The sequence below is a fragment of the Vombatus ursinus genome, unplaced genomic scaffold (genome assembly GCF_900497805.2).
Source record: "Vombatus ursinus unplaced genomic scaffold, bare-nosed wombat genome assembly UNPS02014785.1, whole genome shotgun sequence".
NCBI classification, from domain to species: domain Eukaryota; kingdom Metazoa; phylum Chordata; class Mammalia; order Diprotodontia; family Vombatidae; genus Vombatus; species Vombatus ursinus.
Window position 1 is genome coordinate 5,614,070 of NW_020954563.1, and position 7,107 is coordinate 5,621,176.

The window sequence follows — 7,107 nt, forward strand, 5'->3', positions numbered from 1 at the left end:
TTATCTCATTTGATTAGTCCTGAGAGATATTTTGGTGTAGTGAAAAGAATACTGATTCTAGAGTCAGAAGATATGGGTTCAGATCCTACCTTTGATGCTTCTTACCTGTGTGTCTTTGGGCAAGTCCCTTAACCTCTTTGCCTACTTAACCTTGGCCTCAGTTTCCTCTTGACCTTTGGTTATCTCATCCTCTTCCCACCTATCCTTCTTCTTATAGGGTAATCTGGTTGCAGACCTGCCTTCCCACTCATGTCAGTGCCTTGCTTTGAATAATCCTAGTCTTGCCTCCAGAGGCACTGTGGAAGGGTGGAAAGAGTCAAATTCAAATCCTGCCTCTGATATTAGTGTAGCTGAGTGACCCCCAACTAATTCCTGCAGACCGTAAAATAGAGATGATATTAATATTAGAACACATCATTATATGTAGGCTAGTTCGACTTTGAATAACATAACCAATTCACAGGATTCATTATTCACACTAATCTGGACCCAATTGTATTTGTTTCACAGGATTGTTGTAAGGAAAAGTACTTTTAGAATCTTAAAATGCCATGTAAATGTGAGTTATTATTATGCAGCTATGCCTGGTCTTCTGTCAGCCCTGGGAGTCTGCCTGGCTATTCACTTCTGGCCTCCCCCTATTTTTTCTAGCCTCTGCCTCTACTCCCTGACTATCTCTTTATCCCTCCTCCAAAGGATCATTCACAGCTTTCTAGTTCACAGATGATTGTGCACTCAATGCAACCTTTGAGCCTGAGATGCAACAGAGTATGAATCAATTCTCTGCTACTCGTGCTAATTTTGGCCTGACAACACCAAAAAAAAAATTAAAATAAAAAACAAAAAACGTAAAAACAGAAGTTCTCCACCAGCCAGCACCACACCATCCATACGTGGAACCATGGTTATAGAAATGGAGACATTTTGAATGCTGTGGGTGAATTCACTTACTTTGGCAGTGTACTTTCCAGGAATGTACACATAGATGATGAGGAAGTTGATGCATGCATTGCCAGAGCTAGTTCAGTGATTGAAAAGCTCCTAACAAAAGTGTGGGAGAGAAGTATTAGGTTGTCTACCAAACTGAAGGTCTACAGAGCTGTTGTGTTGACCTCATTGTTGTATGCCTGTGAAACCTGGACAGTATACTAGCGCCATGCCAGGAAATTGATTTGAATTGGCTTAGGAAGATTCTGAAGATCACTTGGCAAGATAAGGTACCAGTCACTGAGGTCCTTTCTTGACCCAAACTGCCAAGCATTCAAACTCTACATCAGAGAGCACTACTATGATGGTCTGGCCATATTGTTTGAATGCCAGATGTATGTTTGCCTAAAAGACTATTTTATGGAGAACCTACACAGGGCAGGCGCTAACATGGGGGTTAGAAGAAGTGATACAAGGACATTCTGAAGGTTTCTCTTAAGAACTTAGACATGCATTGTGAGACATAGGAGACACTGGCACAGGATTGTTTAGCATGGTGTGCCCACATCAAAGAAGGTACTTTGCTGTATGAGCAAAGCAGACAGTAGCTCAAAGGAAATATGAAACGTGCACATTTAGAGACATCTCCCTCCCAAATGGTCATATGGACCATTTGTGCCCAACCTGTGGTGGAGCCTTCTGAGCTTGCATTGGTCTGATCAGCCATAGTCTGACACACTGGACATTGACCCTGACTAGTGATGTCATTTTGGTCCTCTTTGAGCAGGAAGGACAAACAACAACTCTGCAAGGAGATGACCTTCTGAGGAAGAGGCTGATACCAGGAGGGCCCAGGTAGGGAGATGAGGACTTGGGTATTTCATCTAAGACCACCAATACCTCTTGATAGCCCTGGTTCCCATTACTGTCACGAAATCTGAAAGCTCCCATTACTGTCACAAAATCTGAAAGTTGGATTGGATCTCAGGAGTCAGGGCTACTCAGATTTTGCTCCCAGACAAATTTATCAGGGAAGTCTAGGGGCTGAGGCAAGTAGTGTTGGATCTAGGACCTGGCAGATGCAACCACAAGGTTCAATATAAGGAAGAAATTTGATAATGAGAACTAACCAATGATGGAGCAGGTTGCCTCCTGAGGTAGTAAGCTCCCTGGCACTAGAAGTATCCAAGCAGAGACTGCATAGCCCCCTGTAATCAAGGAGTGGGGCACAAAGATCGTAGTATCGTAGATTAGAACTGGAAGAGAATTTAGACCAATCCCTTCCACTTAAAGAGGACAGAACTGAGCCCCAGAGAAGTTGTCACTTGCTCAAGATCACAGATTTGGATTAAATAAAGCCTCTTTCAACTCTAAGAATCTGTAATTCTACAGTTATTTATCTGGACGAGGTGGGTGAATCAAGAGAAATCATGTTTGCTTATTCATTTGAAAGAGTCATTTAGTAGAATGGACCTCTTACAATAACTCTGAAGCCTTCTCAGGATTCCACAGCCCACAGGTTGAAAATTATCACACTCGAAAATGTGGCCTGAGCCCTGACTTCTCGGACCCTACATTCCCTGGACCTAGCCCAGATCTCAGAGGATCCTATCCAGCCTATCCCCTCACCCTAAATCCCTTGGGTCCTGAGTTGCCTCTGAGGCTCCCAGCATCTGGCACCAGCCTGGAGGGGGGGTGGGGCTGGGATAGAAAGGAAAGGGAAGTTCTGGGGCCCCCCACCCTGTCATAACATCTGGCCCCAAGCCCTCTGATATTTCAGAGCCTTTAACCCACATGGTGCGTTAGGAGCTTTGTGTGTGTTCAGAGAGCAATTGATGGAGGACCCCAGATGGCTTTTTCTCCTTCCTCCCTGGTGCCTTCTGCTCAGTGGGACTGAGCCAGGTGACTTTCAGGTAGGGACAGGAGCCTTACCACCTGTGGGAAGGTCAATCAGCTCCTTGGTCAGATGCCTACAGGCTGCTGCACCAGGCTTCGTGCCTCAAGTCACCTGGCTCATTTCTGTCACACCAAGCCATAGGTTACTCAGCCATTCCTTGATGGGCCTTAGGTCCAGCATCAGTTTCCTGTTCAAAACTGCCCTCTCTGTCATCCCTTGAGCCCCAGTTCAGCGGTTCTTAATATCGGAGATCTAGAGCTGGGGGGGGGGGGGCGGACCTCTAAGGCCATCCAGTCCAATTCCTCCTTATTTTATCAAAGGGGAAACTGGGCCCAGGGAGTGTCTGAGGCTGGATTTGAACTCAGGTCTTCTGACTCCAGAATCAGAGATCCTTTCACTGCATCAGTCCTCTCTTCAACTGGAGGTTCTACCCACTCACCCTTTGCTAAGTCTTTTCTAGTTTCCTCACACTACATCCAATACCATGCCTCCCATCTTTCATTCTGCTCATCCTTTAGTCTAGTCCTACAATTTTTGTAAAAGGAGCCCTGTATCTCTTAGGTGATGCATTGGGTAGAGTGCTGAGACTGTGTGACCCTGGGCAAGTCACTTAATCTCTGTCTTCATCAGTTTCCTCACTGTAAAATAGGGGATAATAATATATTAGCGCCTACCTTTCAGGGTCCCTGTGAGGACCAACTGAGATATTTGTAAAGGCACAGTGCCTGCCACATAGTATATAAATACTATATAAATGTTTATTCCCTTCCCTTTCATTGACCCTCAGTTTCTCTAAAAAGTTCCTCTGTACTTTTTATCCTTAACGTCATACTTCCAGCCCTACACATCTGGATCTTTCTTGCTTCCAAATCATTCCTCCCCTCCTCCCCATAGGAAGTAACACATACCAGGGGCATGCTTCCTGGTTTTCCTGTCCATTCTGTAAGAACATTAGCATTGTAAAAGACAAATTTACATTTTAGTTATTCCTACTCCATCCTGAAAACTTACTCTCAAATACACATCTATTTTGGAGAGGTTGTTTGTTTTGTTTTGTTTTTTTAATTTTGTTTTTGTTTGTTTCTTACCTGGATCCCTTCTTGTCTGGGCAACCTAGTGTCTAAGGGACACTATGTTATCAGGGGGATTGCTCACTCCTGTCTGGGGGCTGCAGGAGGACTGAAAGGAGGCCACTGTGGAATACTCTGAAAGGAGGATCTTTAGATCTCTAAAAGTATTGACTTTCATCAGCTTTGGACTGTTTGGAAGCAACTTGAAAAGTGCACGAGAACAGATGGGACATTCTAAATGGACACATGCAAACCAGATGCAAACATTATGCAGATTATATGCAAAATATCCAAGCCATCCCTAAACCCTTCCCTACCCCCCCAACTCTTGTCCACACCAGATGTGTCCCCTTGAGAAAATCCTAAATAGGATTTGATTTTAGGTTCTCTTTGCATGAAAGCTGTGAAATAGCCTGGGCCTCTCAGCAGATTCAGTCATTTGCTCCTGGAGTTCGCTGACACTCCACGGGCTCCTTCTTGAAGCTGTGGTCTCAGGACCTTGATATCTCCTGGAGGGAATCACTGACAGCAGCACCTTTGGGCACCCACGATTGCTGTCCTATCCCACAGGCATGAAGCACAGTCAGGAGGGCAAGGCTGGCTATGGGTCAGAGCAGAGACCCATGGGGTCTGGGTTGGCCCGACTTCTGGACTGTGGTCCCTTCTTTCTTCTCTCCTTCTGGACTGAGTTTGCTCGATATCTGTTGCCTTTTTGTCACCCCAATCTTCTCCTAAGCAAAACTTCTCTCTAGTCCAGCTGATTTCTTTTTACTCCTCTCAGTTAGTGCATTGAGTTCTCTCCTGGCTTGACTATTGCCTACCCACAGAGCCATTTACTGCCCCTTAGAGACTCAGAGAGACCACCCTGTATCTGCTCTCAGCTACTTGCTATCACCATTTGCAGAGAAGACCTAGTTGCTCTGGATAAGAAAGGCCACACACAATGCCAGCCATAGTACAAGAGGCGATAGCTCTTCTAACGTCATTCTCAGCAGCTCAGGTATCCATGTTGACCATTCTTTAGTCTCTTTGTCCCCATAATTCCTCACCCTCCCTGCCTTAACAGCCATATCCTACAACTCATGTCCATTAAAGTTGTCTTAAATGAAATATTTATATTCTATGGAATGCTGCATTTATTTCTGGACTGGATATGAATTACCCTTTAACAAACCAATAACTAAGAATTCTAGGCAAATTCATTTGAATTGAAGGAGAGGGCCCATGGTGGGTGTATGAATGTCTTTGAAATCTCACTTCATCTGGCATGTAAAACAATCACTCTTAAGACCTGTGAAAGACATGGCATGGGGTCCCAAGCCTGGAAGTGGTATAAAGTGGTCTGGCCACAGAAGACCATCCACCCCAGTTGAGTGTAGTCACCCAGGAAGTTTGACCTTCTGTCCCACACAAGTACACATATGGCTAATTACCTCCGCATCTGAGAGTAGGTTGAGGGGATTAAGGGGGAAGTAGCAAGTAGAAAACACTGTGGTTGGGGGAAGATGGGCCCCAAGAGAGGGGTATGTGATTACAGGACCTCCAGGATGGTGGCAAGAGGCCAGACAAAGGCAGAGCGGCAGTTGTTCCAAGTGGAGTCGTACCAAGGTTGCTGAGACAAAACTTGCCCCTTGAAAGTTGGTGCCTTGTTACAAAGCCCCAGTCATCCTAGTTAAGTTGGACAGTCATTATCGCCATCTCTAAGATTTCTAACTGATAGCCTTTCACTTAATAATGATCTCTTGCATTCATATACTGCCTTATGGTTTCCAAAGGACTTTCATAGCCATTATCCAACTGATTATAGATTTAAGATCTTGGAGAAGATCTTAGTGATCTTATAGTCTAATTCCCTTCTTTTGCAGATGGAGAAACTGACACCCAGAGAGGCAAAATTACTTCCTCGTGGGTAGTAAATAGGAAAGCTGGGATTTTAATCCAGGTCTTTGGATTCTGAATCCAGGGTTCATTAGATTCTCACAGCATCCTGTGAAGAAGATAGTTCAAAGCTTGTTATCTTTATTTCACAGCTAAGAAAACTAAGGCGTAGAAGGGAAAAGTGATTTGCCCAAGGTCAGTTGGCTAATTTGTGACAGAGCTAAGATTCCATTCCAGGTGCCCTGCATTCAATGGTATGCTCATAAATGTTTAACAACTGGCTCTGGGGGGAGAAAAATGTCCTCATGACACACTTTTATGTTTAATCTGCTTTATTAACATTTTCTCCATCGCTTTCTCAAGTCTAGACAATCAAAAAGCCTTGATTTGTAGCATTTGCAGATTTCTGAGGTATAAATGTTCACATTGAAAATTTAGCAGTCAGCTCTTGTGAGCTGGTTGAAGCTGGCCCCAGTACACCCCTGCCTGAGTGCTGGGCCAAGGCTTTTCGGAAGCATTGTGGTGGAATGGAAAGGATGCTAGATTTGGAATCAAAGTACCTGTGTTCGAATCCTGGCTCAACCACTTGCTATCTATGTGACCTTGGGCAAGTCCCTTAACGTTTCTAGGCCTCTGATTTGTCGTCTACAAAATGAGGGAGCTGGACCGGGTGACCTAAGAGGTCCCTTTCAGCAATAAATCTAGGAGCTTATTGTTTTTCCACACACGAAGCCACCTCTTAGATTACATCCTCCTTATCTACCATGTCCCCGCTGTATTTCTGGCTTTGGTTGTATCGCTGTGGCTGTGAGTGTCTCCCCCCCACAAAGCAGAGATGAGAGAGTCACTGTCTTCCCAACTTCCCCAGCATTGAGCACAGGACAAACAAGAGTTGGCGGAGTGAACTCTCTCAGCTGGTCATTGGTTATTATTTGTCTTTCCCGGAAATGGAGCCAAGGCTGGGAGCTGGAAGGAGGAAAGGGAGAGACAGGACAGAATCAGGCTAGAGAGCTCTGCTTGCACACAAGCATCAGTGTCCTGCAGGGAGACCCTGCCCATACAGCGGCACTAAAGTCTTTTACTGAGAAGAAAAAGCATAATTGTGCCTCCGTGACCTTCCCCAGGGATTCCCCCACCCTGCTCCTATAGGCTGGCTTCCTGCCTCCTTAGGGTTAGATGGGGACTAAGCAGGTTCTGTACCTCAGTAGTTGGGATTAATGTTCCAGCCCCCGTCTGGCTCCAGACCTGCTGTCCCCTGAGCACTCTGAGGGCTCTAAAGAGGGAAACCTCACAGATCAGGCAGGGAGTCCCGTCTGTTGCTCTGAAGAGGGCTCC